The 26,849-nt window shown below is 42.6% G+C and overlaps 1 long non-coding RNA gene across 1 annotated transcript in view; it reads left to right on the top strand.

Annotated features, from left to right (window-relative positions):
• Positions 1–3,306: 3,306 nt before the first annotated feature.
• LOC126024020 (uncharacterized) overlaps positions 3,307–26,849 on the top strand; it is a 295,412-nt gene continuing 271,869 nt past the window's right edge. Inside the window, exon 1 of the long non-coding RNA XR_007500868.1 lies at positions 3,307–3,464. This is a non-coding gene — a long non-coding RNA (uncharacterized LOC126024020). The remainder of the gene's footprint in view (positions 3,465–26,849) is intronic.

Below are 26,849 nucleotides of genomic sequence, written 5' to 3'. Positions count from 1 at the left end.
TATCTCTCCGGGCCCCAGTTTCTACGTTATACTACCTAGCTAATCCCATCCTGCACTTTTGTGGTTGGCCATCTGGACCTGGTATGTGCTCGCAAGGTCACTTGTGTTTGTTATTTTAGGCCTTGTTCCAGTTCACATACTTTGAGCTGAGTTTGTCATATGGCTGCACTTAGGTTAAGCAAAACTAAATTACAGAAGTGAAATAAGCGATTAACAATTTTTTCTAAATCAAACTTAGCTCTATATTCATATTCCAACATTCCCTTCTAGTATCTAATATGTTAATGAAGGATTTTAGCCCCAGCCATGTGTGTGACATTTCATCACACCTAGGTCCACTCTCACCATTGCAGTGTGAATGGAAGAGTTAACATCATAACTCTCCTAGGACCATTCTCTGGAGAAAAGTACAGGGTGATGTTTTATAGGGAGCAGGTTATAGGGAGAAGGTTTATAGGGAGAAGTTATAGACTGATGGGGCCAGAGAGATAGTATGGAGGTAAGGCAAATGCCTTTCATGCAGAAGGACAATGGTTCAAATCCCAGCATCCCCTATGGCCCGTGTGCCTGCCAGGGGTGATTTCTGAGCATAGAGCCAGGAGTAACCCCTGAGCTGCCGGGTATAACCCAAAACCCAAAACCCAAAACCAAAAAAAAAACCAAAAAAAAAAAAGAGAGGGGATAGGCTGGCTAATAGGGTTTATCCAACCTGGTTGAGATGGGTTGGCCAAAATGGGCCATGCTGGCCTGGCAGGATTTATCTTAGATGCAGGATTTGTTTGGCCTGGATGAATTGACAGCAGTTGGTTGAGTTGAAGTGGTAGAACCAGGCCAAGCAGGGTGAACTATAGCAGGAAGATGTGCAGCCAGAGATTGTGGCCTCTAAGAAACAGATCTAGCTTGAGCCTTGTCCAGGGTTGGAAAAGGCAAAGGGACCAATTTGACCTTCCCAGGAGGTGGCCGCTCATACAGAGAAGGAAATGAACATTTTTGTTCAGCACTGCCTTTAGGATTCTGGGATTTAAGCGGAGTTTTTTTCTAGACCTTTTCCTTCCAGTTGAGCATCTCATGAAGGTTTGGGATCAAAGGAAGGCTGGAAGTCTTTTAGCTTCCTTGTGTTACCAAGGACCCTGAAGGAAGAGAGTCTAGGCTTTTGATCACTCTTCATCTCTACTGTGTGAAAAACTTGCACAAACTCCAGCAAGTGCATGCTTAGGCAGCTTCAGGGCTTTTTAAAGAGCTTTGGGCTAAACTCAGGTGGAATTTTCTTATCTGGGAGAAGGGCTGTCTTCCCTTATGCCTTAATTTTGGTCCCTGGCTTCACCAGCTTTCTTAGTGTTCTCTCTGTTTTGTTTGTTTGTTTGTTTGTTTTTACCTTTTCCTGTCTACAGTTCTTGGTCTTGCTGCTGCTGGATGCCACCTTCTGAGTTTTATTGTTATGTTTGACAAGAGAACTGTCACTGGCTACAGCATTGCCAACTCTCACTTCTCCTAATTGCAGTCTAGATTCTTTGGTTTGATTTTAGCCAGGGTTCATGAACATCATAGGATTGGAGGCCTTAATTTTGTTCTTTCTGGCTTGACTTGAGGGGCCCCTCATGACACTTGAATTTGTGTGCATCTGATTCAGGGTGTTGGTATCTTTGATGTTGAGTGCCTGGGAATAAATTGGGTTGATCAAGGAATCAGAGTCAGGAAAGATGTATATCATCTACCATTGTGGTGATGTCTGCAAATCTACTGCTAGAATCCACCTCACTTTCAAGTGTTCCTTGATGTACAAAGCACAGACTGTTTTTTTCTTCAGGCCATTGTTTTCAGAATCAGGTTGCTTTTCTTGGCTGGGAGGATCAATGCAGGCCAGGAGTTGGTGGGTATCAGGGATTCCTAAAGTATAATGCAGAGGATCTTGGTTTTATATTGGGATCTGGTAGATGTCCAGAGATTCTGAAATCTCAAATTTTGTTTCCATCTAACTTTTTATTTTCAGGTGTTCTTGAGTTGAAGCTGGAAACAATTATACCCAAACTCAGATGGTGGGTTACTCTCACTTATTTGGATCCTGTTACTGAAAGACTTGGGGAATTCTGAAGTGTGTGTCAGACAAGATGTATGACTTGAAGGTAGCAATCTCAGGGTGGTCTGCATTCCCAGGGAATCTACCACTAAGAAGATATCAGTTATCAATAAATGAGATACTCTCCCCATCACCACTGCAGAAACTGCACCTTCTGGCCTGGGCAAGGCTTTGCTACTGGCTATCTTAAGGATCATAGTTAAGCCCCCGTGCTAGGAGGTAACTGTTGTAGTTATTGGTGATCGTATGTTGCCACTGTTTCTTGGTTTTACTTGTATGTTATATAGACTTTCTATAAATTACATTTAAGAGGAATAGATTTGGGCTTGAGTTGTAGTGCTTTGCTTAAGGCACTTGCTTGCAAACAACTGACTCAAGCTCAATCTCCTGTTCTACATATGATCCCACTAACATCACTGGGAGTTATTTATGAGCACAGAGAAAGGAGTAAGCCCTGAGCCCATGGGGGTTCGGAACATACCTGCTTCCCCTAAATAAGAGATTTGTAAAATATTAAATGCTATGGCAGAGCTATAGAGTACACTCCATTTCACTAATTTTCTCAGGGGAAATAACATCCAACCTCCTGCAAATATATATTTGTTGAATATTAAATACTATATAGTTACAGAGAACTTTCAATCTTTCTATATTTCTGAAGGGAACAGCCCACTTTTACCCTCAAATATGAGGTTTGTAAACTTTAGTGCTGTGCAGAGATATATACTGCTCTCAATTTCTTCATTTTCTGTGGAAAACAACATTTATGTCATAAACTAGGAGAAGGAATGAAGTGCTTCATCATGAAATGTAAACTCAAATAAAGCCCTGCTCCAAGAAATAAGAGAGGACACATGGAAATGGAAACACATACCGTGCTCATGGATTGGCAGGATTAACATCATTAAAATGGCAATACTCCCCAAAGCCTTATACAGATTTAATGCGATCCCCTTAAAAATACCCATGACATTCTTCAAAGAAGTGGATCAAACACTTATGAAGTTCATCTGGAACAATAAACACACTCGAATAGCTAAAGCACTCCTGGGGAAAAGGAAAATGGGAGGCATTACTTTTCCCAACTTTAAACTGTACTACAAAGCAATAGTTATCAAAACAGCATGGTATTGGAATAAAACAGACCCTCAGATCAGTGGAATAGGCTTGAGTTCTCAGACAATGTTTTCCAGATATACAATTACCTAATTTTTGACAAAGGTGCAAGAAATCCTAAGTGGAGCAGGGAAAACCTCTTCAACAAGTGATGCTGGCAGAACTGGTTAGCCACTTGCAAAAAAGCGAACATAGACCCCCAGTTAACATCATGTACGAAGGTAAAATCCAAATGGATTAAAGACCTTGATATCAGACCTGGTACCATAAGGTATATAGAACAACACGTCGGTAAAACACTCCATGACATTGAGACTAAAGGCATCTTCAAGAAGAAAACAGCACTTTCCAAACAAGTGGAAGCAGAGATCAACAGATGGGAATACATTAAGCTGAGAAGCTTCTGACCTCTAAAGAAATAGTGCCCAGGATACAAGAGCCACCCACCGAGTGGGAGAAACTATTCACCTAACACCCATCAGATAAGGGGCTAATATCCAAAATATACAGGGCACTGACAGAACTTTACAAGAAAAAAAATCTAATCCCATAAAAAAATGGGGAGAAGAAATGAACAGACGCTTTGATAAAAAAGAAATACAAATGGCCAAAAGGCACATGAAAAAATGCTCCTCGTCACTAATCATCAGGGAGATGCAAATCAAAACAACGATGAGATACCATCTCACACCACAGAGATTGGCACACATCACAAAGCATGAGAACAATCAGTGCAGGCGGGGATGTGGAGAGAAAGGAACTCTTATCCACTGCTGGTGGGAATGCCTTCTAGTCCAACCTCTATGGAAAGCGATATGGAGATTCCTTCAAAATCTGGAAATTGAGCTCCCATTCGACCCAGCTATTTCACTCCTAGGGATATACCCTCAGAACACAAGAATACAATACAAAAACCCCTTCCTCATGCCTATATTTATTGCAGCACTATTCACAATAGCCAGGTTCTGGAAACAACCAAGATGCCCTTCAACAGACAAATGGCTAAAGAAACTGTGGTACATATACACAATGGAATATTATGCAGCCCTCAGGAGAGATAAAGTCATGAAATTTTCCTATACATGGATGTACATGGAATCTATCATGCTGAGTGAAATAAGTCAGAGGGAGAGAGAGAGATGCAGAATAGTCTCACTCATCTATGGGTTTTAAGAAAAATAAAAGTAATTTTTGCAACAATCCTCAGAGACAATAAGAGGAGGGCTGGAACTTCCAGCTCACTTCATGAAGCTCACCACAAAGAGTGGTGAGTACAGTTATAGAAATAACTACACAGGATTTTTAGCCGGCACGGGCGGGCAGCTGGCAGATCTCCGCATGTGCCAGCGGCCCCTTGGCCCGGCCTAGGGTAGGGGGCCCGGACCTGGGTCACCCGACCCCCTCTCCCCCTTTCCTCCGGATCTCCAGGTGGGTTTCTGGGAGGAGCTGATGGGGCACCCTGGGTTTTCCCCACTCCCAGGCCGGCTCCAGAGGTTGGCTTAGGGGGTGGAGTTTGATCTGGGGGATGGCAGATAACTGCTCAGCTATACTCAGGCTGTCACTGGCAATTTCATACCAGTCTACATTTTGCAAACCGCTAGGGGGCTAGCGCCCCCTCGCGAACATATGCTCCTCCCAACCATCAGTACCCCAGATTTACCCTTCTTAACTTCAGTAACACACAGTTCTAATCTCTGACCAAAGACATACAGTAGATCTAACAAATCCCAGAACTATTAGAAGGACACAAATTGAACACATATTGAACACATATATCTTTTGAATATTTTATGGGTATTTTCTTTAACTGCTGTAACTCTCTATATATTCTTCTACCATGATGTTTCTATCCACTTTTCATTTTGTCTTTTCTTTGTAAGCTGTTCAGTAAGGATTGTTGGTGGAACTGTCCCTCAGTTTGATGACTATGATTGAACTATGTCATGGAAATTGCTGGTCTTGTTCCTATTGCCTCCAGATGCACCAATAATGCTTCATGGCATTGATCCTTGTTTGCATAGACACATTAAAATGGGAAAACACTATACATACAGAATAAGTTCTTATCTAATAAAACTCAGTACAATGTACCTTACACCCAGGTCATTAATATAATGACCTGGCACAGGCCTCAGAAGAATGGGCATCCTCCATTCACGCCAGAACCAGGCAAGCTATCTACGAAACATCCAAGGTCTTTTATAGCAACAGCTGAAAGCAGTCCTCTACCAGGAAAGACACTACCAAGGGTCTGACATCGACCTCCTAAAAAGAGGCTTCCGTTTACACTGAGAAGAAGTGACAACAACAATGACCTGCTCTACAGGACATGGTTCTCTCTATTGCCCCTTAAGTGTGAGGTGAAACGAGAGGATGCTCTGTACCATCCTGACTGCAATATGGGATATGCAGACTCCAGGATCTTTAATACAGAAGCATGATACCAACAACAGAGACTATGTGAGGAATGGAGGTGTATTGCCACTACAGACGATGACTTGAATTGGACAAACTAGTTTGCCTGGAGCTTAGAGTCAGTCCTGTGCCAGGAAACTTCAGGGGTAGGGTCTCCTTGTATTTAGACCATAATTTTTCTTTCCATGTCCCTTACGTTTTGGTGGGCCTATGCAAACAAATGCCACTTTAATATTGTTTTTTACTATGTTCCCTTGACTCCAATCCTTAAGAAAAACAACCCACTAAAACTTTTGAGGTTAACTTAAACCAGTAAGCATGTGCATGGAACTAGATAAATGTACTTTGCCCTCAATGTTTAAGGAGTTACATAAGTCTAATGTCTTTAGATTATATGGTGTGCTGCTAAGAAATAGTATGTACTACAACTGGGGATTTGAGGGGCAAAGTAATTGTATTGTACATGGGTTCAGTTTTGTTTTTCTTAATGTTCTTTGGCTGAAATTTCAAGGCTGGGATATCATCGATGGGACTACCGAGAATCCTGTTTATGGGTGATTGGGCTTCCACTGTCCTCTTTCTTTGCATCTTTGTTGTCATAATTAAAATTAAAAAAAAAAAGGAAAAAAAAAAGAAATAACTACACAGAGAACTAGCATAATCATGTGAATGAATGAGGGAACTGGAAAGCCTGTCTAGAGTACAGGTGGGGGTGGGGTGGGATGGAGGGAGATTTGGGACATTGGTGGTGGGAATGTTGCACTGGTGAAGGGGGTGTTCTTTACATGACTGAAACCTAATCACAATCATATATTTAATTAAGATGTTTAAATAAAGGAAAAAGAAAGAAAGACATTGAACAGGATTTCTGAATACAAAGTATAATCACCCTCCAAGTTAGGGAAAATTAAATTGATACCATCCCAATAAAAGTCCTGAAATGGTTTTAGAAAAAACCACAAATAATAGTTTATGGGCAGGGAGAAAATTATCAGTGTGGTAGTCTTTGAGGACTGATCAACTAGGACATTGCAAAATGTGGTATCCTTGGTGTGTGCTTGATGTATGTAACCTAGATGGCCATTCTTCTATCATACCTCTTAATTCTGGTACTAGGGAACCTTCTATAGAGTCTGAAAATAAGTTGTAATGAGTGATGGGAATTACTATTAATCTTATACTCAGAAAATATATGCCACCTGTCTGGATTTCTTTCCTTATATAGATTTGACCCTACGTTTTGAATACTGACTTGCTGTTTTTACTCAGCTTAAAACTCGATTCTGGGCCCGGAGAGATAGCACAGTGGTGTTTGCCTTGCAAGCAGCCGATCCAGGACCAAAGGTGGTTGGTTCGAATCCCAGTGTCCCGTATGGTCCCCCGTGCCTGCCAGGAGCTATTTCTGAGCAGACAGCCAGGAGTAACCCCTGAGCACCACCGGGTGTGGCCCAAAAACCAAAAAAAAAAAAAAAAAAAAACCACACAAAAAAATCTCGATTCTGTGATGGGTTGAGTAGGCACAAAGAATGTGATTCCAAGTAGAGGTCTGTGGTAGTTTATTTGTGAGCTGAACCTCCTTTAGAGTTACTACCATTCCCCCCCCCCACCTTTTTTTTTCTTTTTTAGAGCTACCACCATTTTGAGGGATGGATCACTGTAAGTTTGAATGGCAGAGCCCCTACCTCCTGTTATTGACATGGTGTCATAGGATTGCAGATAAGGACAAATTTCTTCATTCAGGAGAGGCCTCACAGTGCCTGGATTATAGTAATAGTCCTGGATTCCTTCTAGGTTTTGATTCTTATTTGCACCCTGATCTGGTGTCCTCTCAACAAGTACAGCAGAAAGGGATGGGTACAGAGACACTGTGATTTTGGTATCTGAGGTCTTTTCATACTGAACTGCCATAGACATGGAAGAGACAACAGTGTCTTGGTCAGTGACAGTCAGTGCAATATCCCTGGGAAGAGATTGAGCACTTCCTGTAATGTACAACCTGATGTGTATGTCTGGCTCTGGCAAGACCCCACACTGATAGCACATTGTGTTAGAATATTGGTAAAGGTAGGCACTATCCATCAGAGTTTGTAAAGTGGAACCAGAAACTGAGGGAAGGAACCAGGTAGAGCTAACAGCTGGAGCAGATACTCTGGAGAAGTTGTGAGCACTTCCTGAAAGGGAAACTGCATTGTTTACTACAGGAAGAGAAAACCTGCCAAGAATTTGCAGTTCCCACTGCAGATGGATTTTGGAAATTTTGTTTGGTAAACAAGAGGGTTATGAAAATATACATGACGAAGTGAAGAGAGAGAAACTTAATAAACCAGATTAGAAATGAAAAGAGGAGATCACTACAAATACTGCAGAGATTTAAATGGTAATCAGAGACTACTTTGAGAAACTATGCCACAAAACATGAAAACCTAGAAGAAATGGATAAATTCTTATACTCTTATAGTTTTCCACAGTTAAACCAGGATGATTAAAAAAAAACAACCAACGGGGCCGGGCGGTGGCGCTAAGGTAAGGTGCCTGCCTTGCCTGCGCTAGCCTTGGACGGACCGCGGTTCGATCCCCCGGTGTCCCATATGGTCCCCCAAGCCAGGAGCAACTTCTGAGCGCATAGCCAGGAGTAACCCCTGAGCGTTACTGGGTGTGGCCCAAAAACAAAAAAACAAAAAACAAAACAAAACAAAACAAAAAAAACAACCAACAACAAACAGGATGATCTAACATATCTAAACAAACCTATTACTACTGAGGAAATTAAAATGGTAATAAAAAGTCTTCCCAAAAACAAAAGCCCAGGCCTACATGGATTCACTAATGAATTCATTCAAACCTTTCAAGAGAAATTACTACCAATCCTTTTCAAGGTTTTTCATGAAATTGAACAATTGGTTCTGGCAGGGATGTGGAGAGAAAGGAACTCTCATTTACTGCTGAGGGAATACCATCTAGTCCAGCCTTTATGGAAAACAACATGGAGATTCCTCAAAAAATTGAAAATTGAGCTCCCATATGATCTAGCTGTATCACTTCTAGGAATATACCCTAGGAACACAAAAAATACGGGGGCCGGGCGGTGGTGCTGGAGGTAAGGTGCCTGCCTTGCCTGCGCTAGCCTAGGACGGACCGCAGTTCGATCCCCCCCGGCGTCCCATATGGTCCCCCAAGAAGCCAGGAGCAACTTCTGAGCACATAGCCAGGAGTAACCCCTGAGCCTCACAGGGTGTGGCCCAAAAACCAAAAAAAAAAAAAATACAATACAAAAATCCCTTCCTCACACCTATATTTATCTCAGCACTTTTTAAATTAGCCAGACTCTGGAAACAACCAAGATGCCCTTCAACAGATGAATGGCTAAAGAAACTGGTGCATATACACAATGGAATATTATGCAGTTGTCAGGAGAGATGAAGTCATGAAATTTTCCTATACATGGATGTATATGGAATTTATTATGCTGAGTGAAATAAGTCAGAGGGAGAGAGAGAGAGTTACAGAATGCTCTCACTCATCTATGGGTTTTAAGAAAAATAAGACATTATTGTAATAATACCCAAGGACAATAGAGATGAGGGCTGGAAAGACTGGCTCATGATATGAAGCTCACCACAAAGAGTGGTGAGTACACTTAGAGAAATAACTACACTGAAAACTATGGTGTTAATGTCAATGAGAGTAGAATGTTTGTCTTGATATGGAGTGGGGGTGGGGAGGAAGATGATTTGGGGGCATTGGTGATGGGAATGTTTCACTGGTGAAGGGGAGTGCTCTTTATATGACTGAAACCCAACTACAATCATGTCTGCAATCAAGGTGGTTAAATAAAGATATTATTTTTGGGGGGTTTTGGGTCACACCCAACAGTGCTCAGGGGTTGCTCCTGGCTCTATGCTCAGAAATCACTCCTAGCAGGCTAGGGGGACCTATGAGATGCTGGGATTTGAACCACCATTCGTCTGCATGCAAAGCAAATACCCTATCTCCATGCTATCTCTCCAGCCCTAAATAAAGATATTATTTAAAAAAATTTAAAAGAAAAAAAAAGAAAACATACATAAGACTGATAATCTCTCACTATGACAGGAATAATTATCGTAAGATTGCAACCACTATAAAGCTTATAATACTAACTGAGATATCAAAAGTCAAATGGTTTGGGGTGGTTAAAGGCTGGAATATTTTGGCAGTATGTTTTTGCCACTTTCCAACATGGAAGCATAACTGTCAAAGACCAGGTGGTTTTGTTTGTACATAGTTTTCTTGCTTACAGTTAGTTTGTGCTAGCTCTTCCTGATCTTCCTGAATGTAAGGCAATTATATGCCTTGTTCCCTGAACTAATTCTCTGGCCTCCATGCTTGTTATTACCAGACTGTAGGACCTAGGTCTATGGACTTTCTTGCCAGGACTCTGCTTTGAGCAGCAGTACAATGCCAGAAACCAAAAGATAGAGGACATATTAACATAGGCATTGTGGTCAATGAGAGAGCAGGACAGCTATTATCATAATCTTTAATTTCTCATTTTGCTAGTGGGGTTCATATACGATTTACCTTAGGTTTTAACATCTAACCCCGTCCTATTGATCAAATAAAGTTGGCATCTTGACCATCCTCAAGCCTGGGTATATTAATTCTACCTCAGAAATGATTACTTGAGTGTTTCTCAAGTTTGCTGTTTTGTAAAAGTGTTATTAAATTATGAACCTTGACATGCTTGCCAATGAAATAGTTATGACAGCAATAATCAAGAATAATAATACATATTTGAATAAAATTGTTCTATTTTATATAATTTTTTTTTTGGATCACACCCGGCAGTGCTCAGGGGTTAGCTACCTGGCTCTACCACGCAGAAATCGCTCCTGGTAGGCTCAGGGGACCATATGGGACGCCGGGATTCAAACCACCGTCCTTCTGCATGAAAGGCAAATGACTTCCTTCCACGCTATCTCTCCAGCCCCTATTCCATATAATTTACATGGGAGGAAATAAATTTCCATGAAGATAAAGAGAAAAATGCTGAAAACTTTGTATCACAGAACAGAAAACAAAGTATAAGAATACAGATATTAGGGGGCCGGGCCGGGTGGCGCTGGAGGTAAGGTGCCTGCCTTACCTGCGCTAGCCTAGGAGACGGGACCGCGGTTCGATCCCCCGGCGTCCCATATGGTCCCCCAAGCCAGGAGCGACTTCTGTAGTGCATAGCCAGGAGTAACCCCTGAGCGTTACCCGGGTGTGGCCCAAAAACCAAAAAAAAAAAAAAAAAAAAAAAAAAGAATACAGATATTAATGAAATCTGGGTTAAATAGCAAGCAGCAAAATACAATGAGTTATTGAGGCACAGAGTCAGCTGTAAATCCTGAGCACAATGAAATGGGTCCCAAAACACAAACAATGAAGACAAGTACAATTTGACTAATAAATTCTGTGTCAGGCATGTAATTTTATCAAGTCAATAATCTATATTAGCAAAATCCACTAGACAAGCAGTGTGATGTGAGGTGAGTTTTGAGTACATACTTCGTCAGGTCCATAAGACAGGAAAGACTTAGCAGTAACTCACATAATAAATGAAGAATCACAATTAATGTGAATGTACTGGTAGACAAAATATATGAATATTTAAACAACTCATATAAAGCAGAAATAAATTTATTGAGTATAACATAATTTAACTATATTTTTACAATTTTATTTTTATTATGACATTATAATTTACCAAGTTCTTCATAATACAGTTGTTTTAGGCATTAAATGTTTAAACACCAATACCACCACCAGCATGACCTTCACTCCTCCATAGTATCATCAGCTTCCCCTCAACCATCCTAATCTCCCTCTTTGCAGACACAACAAATTTATTTCATATTGATATTGTAACACAATATGGAGTGACATAATGTAGAACAGTAAATGTCTTTTTTGAAATAATTGTTATATTTCTCAATGGTGTAACATAATTTTTTTAATGATTTAGTAGGGTGTGCTTGTGCTGGCAATAGGGCTTTGTGTGTTACTGTTTATGCTTACTGAATATGGTAGTCTTCTATGTTACTTGGACATCAGATGTGCTGTGATCCTACTTACTTGGATCACACACCTGGGAGGTTTGAGGTGTCTCATGGCTACTTGTGGGCATGCAGTTCAGGATCTACTGATCTAAATTAGTTCTGCTATTATGCTCATTCATTTTGTAAAATCACCTCATGTATAGTATCTCCAACTGCAGGTAAACAAGTCTGCATGAAATAATCCAAACCAGGCTGAGAGTGAAACACATATAATCTGGCGATCTTCTACCTCGTAGCTCCAGCAAGCTGCCTGCCAGAACTGTTATTTTTGAGTACAGAGACCAACCCCAAGTGGGGCAGTAAAGGCCACAGTAAGGGCAGATAGTTCATGCTAGTGCTGAGCCTGTTCCACCCAGGTTTACATATAAGACAACCTTTGTTTTGAGTGAAACCAAGTTGTAGACAGACAGATAAGAAACCAGGGATGATCTTTGTTTTGAGTAAAATGAGGTATAACCTAACACATATTGTCTAAATATTCAGCAAACAATATATTTAGGGGCTGGAGAGATAGCATGCATTTGCCTTTCATGCAGGTCATCAGTTCGAATCCCAGTGTCCCATATGGTCCCCCGTGCCTGCCAGGAGCAATTTTTGAGCGTGGAGCCAGGAATAACCCCTGAGCACTGCCGGGTGTGACCCAAAAACCACACACACACACACAAAAAGAACCCCAATATATTTAATATGACGTAAGTACAGATTCAGCAAAAATAGTCACATAATCAGAAAAGAACATTTAAAAATAATCATAATGTTTTAATATATATTCTTAATTATCAAATTATGACTTTTAGCATCTATGAAAATGTCATTCCCAGAATCATTCCTAGAATCTAACTGAAATATTGTAATGTAGGAAAAAAAGTAACCCCATAAAACTGTGTGAGAAAAGCATATAGTTACAATTATGAGATTTGAATATTCTTTTCTCTTAGGATCTTGAAACAGTGTAGATGGTTATCAGTATATTCTCATGTTAGGAAGGAAATGTTTCTTTTTTGTTTTTGTTTGGGGGCCACACCTAGCTCTTGGGTCAAAAATCACTCTTGGCAAGCTTGAGGGGATCATAGGAAGGAAATATTTGTAAGGATAACTAGTGGCCTTTACTTGGTACCTACTTACCATACAAAGGAATCAATTCTCCTGTTTCAAGTTAGAAGACATTATGTTTTTATTTGAACAGGCAGAACATGCATATATAGTTTCAAAATCAAAATGAAATTTTGAAATTTTTGTTTCTTCCATCCCCCTAGAGAATCACTAGTAGTTATTTCTAGGAAGCATCATTTCTGGAATTTGTTTATATTCAAAACTGTCAACTGTCAATTGTATTCTGAGAGCCCAGAAACTACCAAAAATGACTAACTGATCATCTCTTTTCCTAGAGGCACCCTATTTTAGGGATAGCTCACTTTTTCTATTCAGTGTGTCCTAGCAGTTAAAATAAACTGCTTTGACTTGCTCTGAGCACATTCACTCCAGAGTCTTTGTTTTAATTTAAAATTGTGGCTTTCCCCAACTTTCTATCCCAAGGTGTTACCCCTTACTTCATAATTCCTTCATGGCCTCTTCCTTTTCTTTCTTTCTTTTTTTTTTTTTTTTTTTTCTTTTGGGTTTTGGGCTACACACGGTTGTGCTTGCAAGGCAAATACCCTACCACTGTGCATTCTGGTCCCTCTCTTTTCATTTTCTGTTTTATTTTATTTTATTATTTGGTTTTTGGGTCACAGCCAGCTGCACTCAGGGATTACTCCTGGGTCTGCACTCAGAAATCACTCCTGGCAGGCTCAGGGGACCATATGGGATGCCAGGAATTGAATTGAGGTCTGTTTTGTGTTGGCTGCATGCAAGGCAAATGCCTTATGGCTGTGTTATCTCTCCAACCCCCCCATTTTATTTTAAAGTCCCTCATTTAGTCTTCTCTTTCTTTGTTCCTATTGGTTAGCACTTAATGAAAATAATCCTAAACTTTCTTACCTTTGAAGACTTTTCTCTTTATAGCTCAGCATGCTACATTTCTTTCATCTCTCATTTTCTCTTTTTCACTTAGTTTACTTAGAAAACTCTAAGACATGTGGCTATTATTTTGGCGCAGCACTAATTAAAAATACTAAAGTGCAAATACAAATGGAGAGACCATTACAAATGCAACATCCTGGTATAAATTAGTTTCCTACAATACCTCTATGTTCTGTTTTGGTTGAAATACTCCTGTCTCTGATTTAAGTTTTTTTCATGAATACTATTTAAAAATCACTATTTGAAAGAAAAGGAATCAGAGAGAATGAACTCTCTCAAATACATAAAAATAAACCTATATACATAAAATATATGGAACTGCTTGTATGATAAGCTGTAATAAAATACACAAGAAAAAACAAATTGTGTGAAACAAAATAAAAGTCAGTGACCTACATAAAACCTTATAGCAGCAAATGTTAAATTCAAAACTAAAATTATACTTCTAAAGTTTTCTCTTTTTTTTTTGTTTGTTTTTGGGCCACACCCAGTAACGCTCAGGGGTTACTCCTGACTATGCGCTCAGAAGTTGCTCCTGGCTTGGGGGACCATATGGGACGCCGGGGGATCAAACCACGGTCCATCCAAGGCTAGCGCAGGCAAGGCAGGCACCTTACCTCTAGTGCCACCGCCCGGCCCCTAAAGTTTTCTCTTTTAAATTTGATACATTTCTCCATTATTCCATGCTATTTTGACTTTACTTCTGACCTAAGGGGTAAGAAACCTCATGAAGAAATTTTAAAAGTTGCTTTCCTTACCTGACATGGTAAGGAAAAAAAAAAAAGAAAACTGCAGGTACAGGAGAGAAGGAGACGATCTCAAGTATGTTTGAGCACTGAAGCAGAAGACTGCAAATGTCCAGTAGAGATGACTGGTCACTGCTCAGTGGTTGCTGGTCACTTGCAATGATTCAAGTTTATTTATAGACAATTCCATGGAAACCACAAGATTCTACCAGGTGGTGGTTGGTTTGGTGGAAGAATGATGTCATAAAGTAGGCTGTTCAGAGGTAGTGGCTAGCCAATATGGAAGTCAGATGCTCAATAAGAAGACCAGGTAGGGTAGAGGGAGAGATAGAATGATCCAGGCTAAGATCTGGGGAGATGTAATTCTACAAAAGAAATGTAGCAATCCTACATTCCTCTGGCTCTTATGTTAGAGAAATTATCCCCTTAATTATATTAATGGCCTTAGGCATGCTTATTAATATCCAAGTTATGAATCACTTATACAATTAGCCAACATTAATGTTATGACAAACCTGTTACATGTTAACATAAAATGTTATTTTATAATACAAATTATATTTCAGGGGCCAAAGAGATGGTATGGAGGTAGGGTGTTTGCCTCGCATGCAGAAGGATGGTGGTTCGAATCCCAGCATCCCATATGGTCCTCTGAGCCTGCCAGGAACAGTTTCTGAGGGTAGAGCCAAGAGTAACCCCTTAGTGCTGCTGGGTGTGACCCCCCAAAAAACAAAAATATTATTTCAAATTATATATTTATATAGTTAGAAATGTTTTGAGTACATATGAAATATAACCGATTTTTTGCAAAGGAAATAAAGGAATATCTAGGCTGAGGTTGAACCATCAGTATTGTTTTGAAAGTATCCATCTCATTAGTAAAGTTTTTTTTTTTTTTTTTGGGTCACACCCGGCGGTGCTCAGGGGTTACTCCTGGCTGTCTGCTCAGAAGTAGCTCCTGGCAGGCATGGGGGACCATATGGGACACCGGAATTCGAACCAACCACCTTTGATCTTGGATCGGCTGCTTGCAAGGCAAACGCTGCTGTGCTACCTCTCTGGGTCCTCATTAGTGAAGTTTTATTGCAGCTTTTAAAGACTCCTTGGAAGGTTTAGGGGTTCTTCTTAGAACTTGGATATAGAATCACAAGATTTGAGTGTACTTGTGTAGAATTTTTTATTCTGAAACTTTTTTTTATTTCTGCACAATGGCAATATTGCCGGCTGATTTGGGCTCGATCCCAGCCTCTCATATGGTACCCAGAGCACTGACCAAAGTCATTCATGAGAGCATAGCCTGGGGTAAACTGTGAGCATCATTAACTGTGGCCTCTTTAAAAAATAAAATTGATTAGAGTAATCAATGTTTGGGCACCATTTTCAAAAGCAAAGTCACTGACAATACTTTTTTTCTTTTTGGTTTTTGGGTCACACCCGGTGACGCTCAGGAGTTACTTCTGGCTATGCGCTCAGAAATCACTCCTGGCTTAGGGGACCATATGGGACGCTGGGGGATTGAACCACAGTCTGTCCTAGGATAGCCTGGGCAAGGCAGACACCTAATCGCTTGCGCCACAGTTCTGTCCCCCCCCCGACAATAATTTTTTAAAATATGAGGACACTATATAAAGAATGAGAACACTAAATAGGTCTTGAAAAGAATATTTGCTGCAGCATGCATAAACATAAAGTCAGAGAACAGTGACTTTCTCTGAGTTCTTAAGTACTTGCTATTCTGGGGTTTCTGTTCTTTGATCCTGGTACCTCATTGGGCTGCAGTTACTTCACTCTGTCCTGTTTCCTCATCAACTTCTAAGGGGGGTTTGTTTGGAGGATATGCTCTGTGGTACTTTGGGCTTATTTCTGGCTCTGTGCTCAGGGATAGCTCCTGGTGGACTCAGGAATCATATGGGGTACCACAAATTAAACTTGAGTCAGCCTCTGTGCAAGGCAAGCCTTCTACCCCACTATACTATTACTCTAGCCCCCAACTTTTCTGGATTTTAATTTTTGTTTTGTTCTTTTTTTGGGGGGGGGCATCATATCTGGTGGTGTTCAGGGATTACTCCTGGCTCTGTGCTCAGGAATCTCTCTTGGTCAGGCTCGGGGATCATGTGGGGTCCTGGAGGTCAACTGACCAAAGGGTTGCTCATACCCAGTCATTTCTCTACCAAGGGTGCAGTTTCTTCTGAACCTCAGCTCCTAATCCTAGAGCTGGCAGCTCTTTATTCTAGAGGTGGACACAGGAGTTTTCAATACACAGCCAGGCTCTTGACTAAGAGTGAGACTAAGCCAGCTAAAGTGAGTCCTGACTTGGATTTCTTCAAACAGAAATCACAGGTCTTGTGGCAGCTTCTTCCTCTTTTAGAACTCAAGATACTTAACTCCCATTAAACAAGCAAGGGCAGTCTCTAAATATTGATCAGATAAGGGAAATGTGCAGAATCTATATTGTTCAAAATCCTTGGAGTGATTTTCCAGGAAAAGTGCTCACTGACACAGATGAAGCTTGCCTGGAAGTAAAAGCTCTGGTTTATCTGTTGGTCTCCTCGCAGAAAGAACAACTATGGCAGGATGGGGTTGGGTGTCTTAAAGGCTCCAGTACTGGTCACACAGTCGTAACCCATGTAATTTAGTATAGCAAGAGCTTTAAAAGGGAAGACTTGGGAGCTCTCCAACAGAGACTAGAAAAAAAAATAATTCAAGTTGCAGCCATCTTGATAACATCTCTGAGCAAATTCTGGGGAGAAGGGGACTACCATCAGGTGAAAGTGATATTGACCAGAGTAAAGCTGGAACTTGTTGGAGAAACTTCAGAAACATTCCTTTCACTCAATGAGGAAAGAAGACATGCATGCCTGCACCTCCATCATTCAGCTCTGTCCTGAGGGCTGATCCAGCAGAACAAGTCCAGCAGAGGACAGGAAGGAACAGAGAAGTCCTCATTACAAGGGACATTATCACCTACTAGATAATCCAAGAGGATCAAGGAGTGGTCAGATTCTGAAAGCAAATACAAGCAAATCAAAATTACCAGATACAATGAACCTCAAAATTGATGCCAGATATAACAACACATTTTAAAGATACTTTAAAAAGGAAAGTTAGGACCCTTGGAAGAGCTGAGTGCCTGAGGACTCAGGTCAAGTGTGCTGCCGCATGTGCTGAGTGCAATCCCTTGCTGAAGCCATTTCCAGCCCCACTACTACTCTCTACCTCCTTCTCCTTCATACTTTCCTCCTCTTTCCTTCATTCTCCTTCTCCTTATTCTCCTCTTTCTTACTCTCTTCCTCCTCATTTTCCTTTTATTTTCCCCTTCTTTTATTATTCTCTTCCTTTCCCTTCTTCCTGTCCACTACCCTTCTTCTCTTCCTTTCCCACTCCCCTTTTCTTTTTCTTCATCCTTTAAATTTCTACCTCTTCTGCCTCTTTTCCCTTCTGCTCCACCTTCATCTCTTCCTTTTCCTCTTCTCCTCTTTCCATTTTCTTTTCTTTGTATTCTTTCCTCTCTCCATCTTTTTTTTTTTTTTGGTTTTTGGGCCACACCCGGCGGTGCTCAGGGGTGACTCCTGGCTGTCTGCTCAGAAATGGCTCCTGGCAGGCACGGGGGACCATTTGGGACACCGGGATTCGAACCAACCACCTTTGGTTCTGGAATCAGCTGCTTGCAAGGCAAACACCACCGTGCTATCTCTCCAGGCCCTCCTCTCTCCATCTTTTAATGTTTCTCCTGTCTTCTCCCTCCTCTTCTTTCTCTTTTCCCCTTTCTCTCATCTTACATCTTCTCTTCCTTTTCTGCTACTCGTCTTCTCTCCTCTTCTTTTTACCTCTCCTTTTCTTCCCCTTCACTTTCTATTCTCTTACCCCATTTTCCCCCTTTTCTTTCCCCTTCCCCGTTTCCTCCCTCTTTTTCCTCCTCTTTTCCCCCTCAATCACCACCTTTTCTTTCTATTCCCTTCTTTATTTCTTATTCCTTCTTCCATTTCCATTATTTCTTGTTTAGAATTTTGATGATGCAGTCAAAGACTTGAGAATCAAAGTTTCACATTTTAGGCCACATATGAATCTTTGCTGTTTGTGACCCTGTTGAAGTTGGAGAGGGATGATGGAGGCAAGACAGTCAGTTAACTGAACTGAGTCTTCCCCATGCTCTGGGTAAGGGACGAAGAAAAGCCACTCTGAGATAAGAAGGAAGGGGCAAGGTCCTACATTCTGGGTTGGGGTAGAGAAGAGGGTTTTGCGCCTTTTGTCTTGGTCTGAGAGCAGATATGGAGGCTCCAAGGGAGCCAGGTCATTTACCTGATAGAATCCAAGGAAGATGGAATCCTCCCATCTATCCCACACTGAACCTCAGAAGTCTGTGGGCTTTTGTGCTGTGCTGGCTCCATTTTACCAGTGACAGGGGGAAAAAAATGGGTCTAAACTGAGAGAACTGGGGCGGAAGCAATAGCACAGTGGTAGGGTGCTTTGCCTTGACATGTGACCGACCCCGGGACGGACCTAGGTTCGATTCCTGGCATTCCACATGGTCCCCGGAGCTTGCCAGGAGCAATTTCTGAGCACAAAGCCAGGAGTAATCCCTGGAGTGCTGCAGGTGCGGCCCCCAAACCAAACTAAATCAAAATAAACAAACAAACAAAAACTCTGAGAGAAGAAAGCTGCTCTTTATTCTGCCCAGCAGTGGGGGCATTGAGAATTTTTTGGGGGACAATTCCCCTTCGGGATGTTTCCCTAGCCCAGCAAGAAAGGCCAGAGAAATGTTTGGGGTTTGAAGTGGGTCTTTGGTATTCCCTCATAGAGTGACTTTCATTTGTGATTGAGAAGGGGGTTGGGCTGTACCTGATGGTGTCCAAGGGCTATCTGGACTCTGGAATCAGAAGTGACCTCAACCCCAACAGTGCATGGGGGACTACGGAGTCAGACTGGCTGCATACAAGGCAAGCTTACTCCTGTCCTAGCTCTCTGGTTCTTGGTTGCAAATTTTCAGGATCTTTCATACAAAAAAAGCATCTTCCTTCCAGTCCCTTCTGGCACTGGGCGATGAAGGGTGGTGCTGGGTCTGGCTCCATCTTGCATGGTGGCTCCAGGGAGCTCTTTAGCACACTTGTCTAGTATACTGGTCATCGATGACATGAGCCAAATAGGAGTTCCTGTGTGTTTACTAAAAATGTGTTACTGAAAATGTACCCAGTCTTGGTGGGACCTCAGGAAGTAGAAATACAGAGTAGATGGTGAAGGGCAGGATGGAGCCTGATTGCAGCTAGAGAAGGTTGCTAACACATTAGCCTATCTGTTCCTGTCTTTTTCTCTGCCTTCAGTTGCTAAGCCCTGAGCCCCCTGAGCCTACTATTGCAGTGGGGACTAAAAACTCTAATGGCATGAAAGGGTCAGACAGCCTTTACCTGTCTGTACCAGGGCCCAGAAAGCTACCCTGGTTCTGGGAAATAGGATAAAGGTACTGGGCATCTTATCTTAGCATTGATCTGGCTTGTGGGGCACCCCATCTAGGGAGGCATTCCTGTCAGTGTTTGCTCAAGGTAGGGCACAAGCTGAGCCTGGAGCCCTGTTTATTTCTGTAGGCCACAGGGCTGGGAAATATGCTGTGTCTTTGTCTCCTCCAGGACCCTGTGCCCCTCCCATATGGTGACCGTGACAGGGCTGGGCCTAGACACAGAGGGGAGGATTTCACCTTCCTGCAGCTATAGCCCATTCCAGAAATAGTGCAGAGCCTGGGTCAGGTGTGCTGAAAAGTGCTGGGGTAGCGAATGGAGCCAGGTATTGGGGAGCCAGTAAGTCAGAAACAGAGGTGGGAATGAGAAAAAAAAACAAACAAACAGAGACTCTCCCTTGTTCTTTACAAATGTGTGTCTTTTAATCCATCTCTTCATCCTCGTCTTTAACCCATCCCTCCCTCTTGAGATGTTCTCATGTTCCGGACACTGATGTGAACCAGTTATGCAGGGGGAGAGAAGTACCACATCCTCTGAGAACACCAAGGGATCATCCTGCCAAGGACTCTCTCTTCCCAGGAAGAGTCCGACTCAGGTCCTTTGAAGGATGCTGTAAGGTGGGCGTGCCTTGCAAGCAGCCGATCCAGGTTGGTTCGAATCCCGGTGTCCCATATGGTCCCCCGTTTCTGAGCAGACAGCCAGGAGTAACCCCTGAGCACCGCCGGGTGTGACTCAAAAACCAAAAAAAAAAAAAAAAAAAAAAGGATGTCTAAGGTTATCATGCAGGCCTTAAAAGCAGAGAGGATTGCCTGACTGGTGGACAGGGAAGACACCATATCCCTCTGAGAATCCTAAAGCATTGGCATCACCTCCCAGTGGCCTCCTTACATAGCTTCCTGTCTGCCTCTATCGGAATCACCTCTAATCTGCTTTCCCAGCCAGCCTTACTTACCACTACCTGACTGAGAGTAAGATAGGTCTCCAATTTAGACTGCTGACTCCTGAACAGACTGTCTCTCTCTGTCTCTCTGTCTATTTCTCCATCTCTCTTTGTCTCTCTGTCTCTGTCTCTCTCACATTAGCGCTTGTCTCTTGAATGTGGTCTACAAATGGCCAGCACCCAAACTTGGGTTTCATAACTTGTGGACAGCTTCCTTCTGGAGGCGGGTGGCATAGGAATTTACCAGTGTTTACCTGGTAGATATCCTTGTCATCATCTTGGTGACTCATCATCTTCACTGTTGCATTGCCTGAAATCAGATGCTGGGACTATGTAAGTGCTGGAGGTCATTTATGTCTTTGGCTCTGGCTGCTGGCTGGATATATGCCACATGTGAATCTCAAGATTAATACCAGTCCTAAGCCAGGCACTGAGCCACAGAGTAAAGGCATTGCATTTGATTTTCATGGTCTTTTTAAAAGAGAATTATTTCTAGTATATAGAATTACAATAGATTCCATCTTTATTTATGTACCACATTATGTAACACTCAATCATCTGTCTTCCAGCCATCAGTGGCCATCAGGAAGCAGGGAAGAAGGTACAGTGCCTCCAGGCTCATCCATGTGGCCTGCAATCAGTAGGATTTCCTAAACTTTTATGGCTGAATAGATTATGTTTTCTTTTCACATTCATCCTTCAATGGGCCCTTAGTTTTGGCTTTCATGCCTTATTTGTTTATTGTTATGGGGACTAATATCTAGCACATGATGGGCAACATGATTGAATACTCAAGCCCAGGGTTTCACTCATTTGAGCACTATTATGTTCCTACCAAATGAGCAATATCCTGGCCTTCATGAACAATGCAACAGTGAACATGGAGAAATTAAAGACCTCTATTTTGTATGTGAAATCTGAAGAATCCACAAACTCATAGAGGCAAAGATCATCTTTTGGGGAGTAGGGCTAGAGAAGAGAGTCAAGGTGAAAGGTGGGACTTCCAACTGGAAGAGAATGCCTTTCTGGAAAAGGACTGTGCACAATGTTTAGGTGGCAACCTAAAAGTTTGGTAAGGTAAAAACAGTCCTGCTCTGCCACCAAGCTCCAGAAGAAAATAAAGCCATGAATATTTCCCCAGATAGTCAGGCAGTCCCTATTCAAGTTGATACCTATGTCACCTTCTCAGAAAGGGGAGAGGGCAGAGACCCCTTTCTGTGTGAAGTAGAGCAGCCTAAACACCATCCCTGAAACCCTTGAATATAAATAGCCCAATTCTGTTACTTAATCTTATCAAAACTCCTGAGCCAATAATTTGTTTTAGATCTATAAATCTTGGACCACATAATGTGATACCACAATATCTTGTAGTAGAGTCAGCCCAGTAGTATCACAGGAAATCTTATGGGAAAGTTGCATAGAAATGCACTCACCTCACTGAACCTAAACAGTGACACAGAATACTCAGCTAGCCCAAACCACAGCCCAGTAAATCCTAGACATCCTAGACACTGACTTTAATAATATTATGGAGACATGGAGAGTATAATAATTATTTCAAATTGACCTGTATTAAAGTGTTGATAATTCCAGTTGCCTTTGTGCTGTACCAAGCAACATGAAGTAAATTTGTGTCTGTCAGGAGGGAAGCTATTGTTTTGGGTGGTGACTGGGTGTAGCTAATCACTTTAAACACATACCCTGGTTTAACATGCAGAGCACACACCCTGCTTTCCCTAATCCCCTTACCTGTCTGCACAACCTGTTTTAATCCCTTTCACATCCTACCTGGACTGACATAGAGTCTTCACCTTACTTTCCCCTAATATAGAAATTCATTTTTTTCACCTACAACAAATGAAGTTGCTCTCCTGAAGTGGCTGGTTGATGCTTCTTTGTGAATATTCTACTTGGCTGGGATCTGACCTCATCTCTTGGGATCTCATCTTGGGATCCAACTTCACCAGTGTCATTTACATCTGGGGTTACTAATGAAGAGATGGGCTCACTGGTGGTAGGATTGTTGTTTTGAACACTTAATTCCTGAAATGACTTTACTATAAATAACTTGGTAAATCATGGTTGCTATTAAAAAAAACTAGAAAAAAAAATTAAGGTTAGAGTTCTTCTGCTTCTCACAGGGGGAGAAGAGAGAACTGGCAAAATGGTGGATTCAGCCAAACCTCACCACAGTGAGCATCTCACCAAACAAAACATTCAGTGCATCATGCTACACACCTTCAATACATACAATGTTATGAGGACAATTTCAGTGATACAAAGGGGGAAGAAAGGCCGATCAGAGAGACATGAAGGTGAGGGTAGGCAGTTGATGGCATGATCAGTGATGAGTGTTTTGGGTCAGTCTTGGTCTCAAGGCTCCTGTTCTTCATCTCCACTCCCAGAACTGCTGTTCCTAGTGGACTGAGAGGACTGGGGGGGTGTCTCTGAACCCCTCAGCTTTCCTGGTACACTTCAGTTCATGATCAGAAGGCTCTGTAGAAATGGTCTCTTTCTCAGGGAACTGAAGCTTCATTAACTAGGTGGTACTTTTATTTATTCTTTTTAGGGGCACATCCAGCAATGTTCAGAGATCAATCCTGGCAGGGCTCAAGGGTCAAATTTGGTGCTAGGAATCAAACCTGATAGATAAGTGTCTATCTTTTATACTATCTCTCTAGTTTCTTGGTGGGAGTTTCAAAGCATTATTTGTCCATTTATTCCCAATCTTTCCTCTGAGAATGAACTTATTGATGGAGGATCTCAAATGAGAGGCAAAAGGGTCAGAGCGATAGCACAGCAGTAGGGTGTTTGCCTTGCACTCTGCCTACCCAAGACATAACCCTGGTTCGATCCCCGGCATCCCATATGGCACCACCCAGCCTGCCAGGAGAGATTTCTGAGTGCAGAGCCAGAAGCCAGAGTGCCACATGGTGTGGCCCAAAAACAAAAATGAGAGACAGAGCTGACACTTTTGATGGAAGGACTGGCAAGGATCTGTGCTTTTTTGGTTGTGGTAGTCCCCTCAGTCTGCTTCTTGTGTTTGCTGGAAGGATGTTGTGAATCTCACACATGCGTAGGATGTTCTACTTTTTCATTCTATTGCTTGTATACATCTGGCTGTGGTGTGGCCAGAAATTGCTTATAGTGCCAGGCCACTAATAGCAGAGCTACCTTGTACCAAAAGTAGAGCTACTAGGAAGTGCTAAGGTGTCTATCTATCTATCTATCTATCTATCTATCTATCTATCTATCTATCTATCTATCTATCTATCTATCTATCTATCTATCTATCTTTCTGTCTGTCTGTCTGTCTGTCTGTCTGTCTGTCTGTCTGTCTGTCTGTCTGTCTGTCTGTCTGTTCATTTTTTTTGTTTTGTTTTGGCTCTACACCATGCAGTGCTCAGGGCTTATTTCTGGCTCTGCACTTAGGGATCACTCCTGATGGTGCTTAGAATACCAATTGAGTGCTGGAGATTGAATCAAGCCATGTACAAGGCAAATACCCTACCCACTATACTATTGCTCTGGCTCGGATGGGGACATTTTAAACTTACTGAAGAGATGTTCATTTCTTTGGAAGAAAAGTGTCAATCTAAGTTTATAACAGTATCAGGAACATGCTTAGGAATAAACACAATTGTCTTCTCAGATGAAACTTCAAAATGATTCTAGAATTTTCTGTCCCTTCGTTCCATCACGGTAAGCACAACCTCAACCTTTCTTGGTTTTGGGAGTATCCCTGGAGCAAATCTTAATTGCTCCCCACAGCAAGGAAGGATTAGTATTATCATTATGCTGGCAAAGGTGAAGAGGTAAAGGGGAAAGGTCAAGGCTTGAACCAGCTAGGGAACCTCTGACCTCCATATTCCCTTTATTCTGGCTCAGTTAAGCACCATGTGGTCAAACACCTCCCACCACCCCACCAGTCAGCTCACTCCCTACTCATGCCCTGTGACTAACAGTTGGCAGCTTTCACCTTTAGAGATCCTGAGATCCCATAACCTCCGAGAGCTTAGTCACTCTCCTGCTCTGCCCAGGAAGGCCCCAGCTGTTCTCCCTTCTGAGGACTGCAATCCTAGGCTTTCTGGACATGTCTGTAAGGACTTTCCATAGTGTTCTCAGGGAAATATGGAGAGAGGCAGAACTCTGTCTCTGTGGGTTGGAGGTACAGGCAGTGACTAGAGAGGCTCTGAAGTTCTGTCCCTAGACTGGAACTCCCCTATTGTTATGGAGGAGGGTAGTAGTTGGCTAAATAGTACTTAGCTAATAGTACTTGGCTAAGCAGTTGAACTGGACTCAGAATCCTAGTCCACCATGTGTGAGGAAGACAAGGTGAGAATGAATGCACTGGACTTGGTGTGTGGGCAGGGCCCCCTTAGCACTCAGTGTCTGCAGGCTGCTGAAGAAAGCCCTGGAAACTGTGAATTGTGTGGACTCTGGTAGGTTTCCTCAGCAGGCAGTGGCACTGTAATGGCCCCATATTCCTTTTAAAGAAGCCAAGCAGTGCAATTTGGAGTCTGACATCTGTCTCTTGTGTCCCAGGTCACAGAGGCCCCACCAATGGTTGTGAGAGGGTGGAACAAAGCCCATTGATTCCCAAGGAGAATGGGGGAAATGGCTCTAAGTCTGGTTTCTAAATTCCAAGTGTAACTTTAAATGCAGTGGGAGGAAGCCCCTGTGTGCTGGGGTGCTGGCAGGGCCTGAGGCTCTTTGTCCCCTCAAAGGCCCCATTATAAGCTTGTACTGCCCAGGGCTTCCTAGAACAACAGGCCCTTGTGTAGTCCCATAGGCTCACATCGTCCCACGGCTGGCAGTGCAAACCTTTGTAGGCTTTATTGATGAAGGTGGGCCTAAGTGCCCATGCAGGCTGCTCCTGGGCTCTGCTAGGAGGTAGCTTTTAGAATTTAGCTCTGAAATGTTGAGAAAACTCAGCTCCTGTAAACTGTATCCTTGAGCTGATGAGGTGGGTTCTTGGCATAGGTATGGCCCCATGTCTATATAGACTAACCATTTCCTGATTCTCCCACCCCACATTGGAAAATCCACCAGGATGAGCCCTTTGAGAAGCATGACACTGAAGCCACATGATGTCCTGTCTTCTATGCAGTCTGCTAGCCTGCATGGGGCTCATGTGTGGTCACTACATGTGCAATTGGAAGCCACAGGGCCAGATCGAGGAAAGTTGGGAGAAAGTGCAGACTCACTATCTCCTTCCCTGTCAAACTCTGACCCAATGTGAGGCATCACCACCTGGAAGTCCACCTGCTGAATTGCCCTATGCAGAGGCCTCACTGACTGCGCTTCCCCAGAGGCTCTGAACCTAGCTCCAGTGTACATGCAGCTCAGGCTCAAAGATTTCAAAGCCTGGACCTCTCCTAAACTGGCTAGGCACAAATGCTCATACATGTCCACATACAGTACCAATGGGGATGTGGTGCCTTAGCACTTGTGACCCCAGAGGCCTCATCTAGTGGCCCCTGTGTGAGGGAAGAAGATGGGGACTGGTGGTTTGTCATATTTGACCATTACTACAAGTGTAGACTCCCAGTCACAAATCCAAATAGGATTTTTGGGAGGTGTTGGGGGGTTGGGCCATACCTGGTGGTGTTCAGGAGTTATTTCTGGCTCTGCACTCAGTGACCACTCTTGGAGGGCTCAGGGGGATAATATGGGATGCTGGGGATCAAGCCCATTTGACTGCATGCAAGGCAAGCACCTTACCCACTTTACTACTGCTCCTGTCCTAAAGTCATTGTTTTAAAAAAGTTGTTGTGGGGGCCAAGTCCCTAAGGGCTTATGGACCTCCAGGGACAGATGCAGTGCTGGGACTGAGCACAGTTGAGCCACATTGTGTCCCCTGGTGATGAGACCCTTTCTCACTTCAAATGAGTCATACTGCTGAGATCCAATTTAGTCCTGGGGTCTCCAGATTGGGAGAGAACCTGACCTGAGGACTGAGGCCTGTCTCTTCTTCCAGTATCTTGACCCTTCATTTCCAAC

This window comes from Suncus etruscus, chromosome 12 (genome assembly GCF_024139225.1).
Source record: "Suncus etruscus isolate mSunEtr1 chromosome 12, mSunEtr1.pri.cur, whole genome shotgun sequence".
Lineage (NCBI taxonomy): Eukaryota > Metazoa > Chordata > Mammalia > Eulipotyphla > Soricidae > Suncus > Suncus etruscus.
Note: the sequence above shows the minus strand (reverse complement) of the source record. Positions and strands in the feature narration are given on the sequence as shown.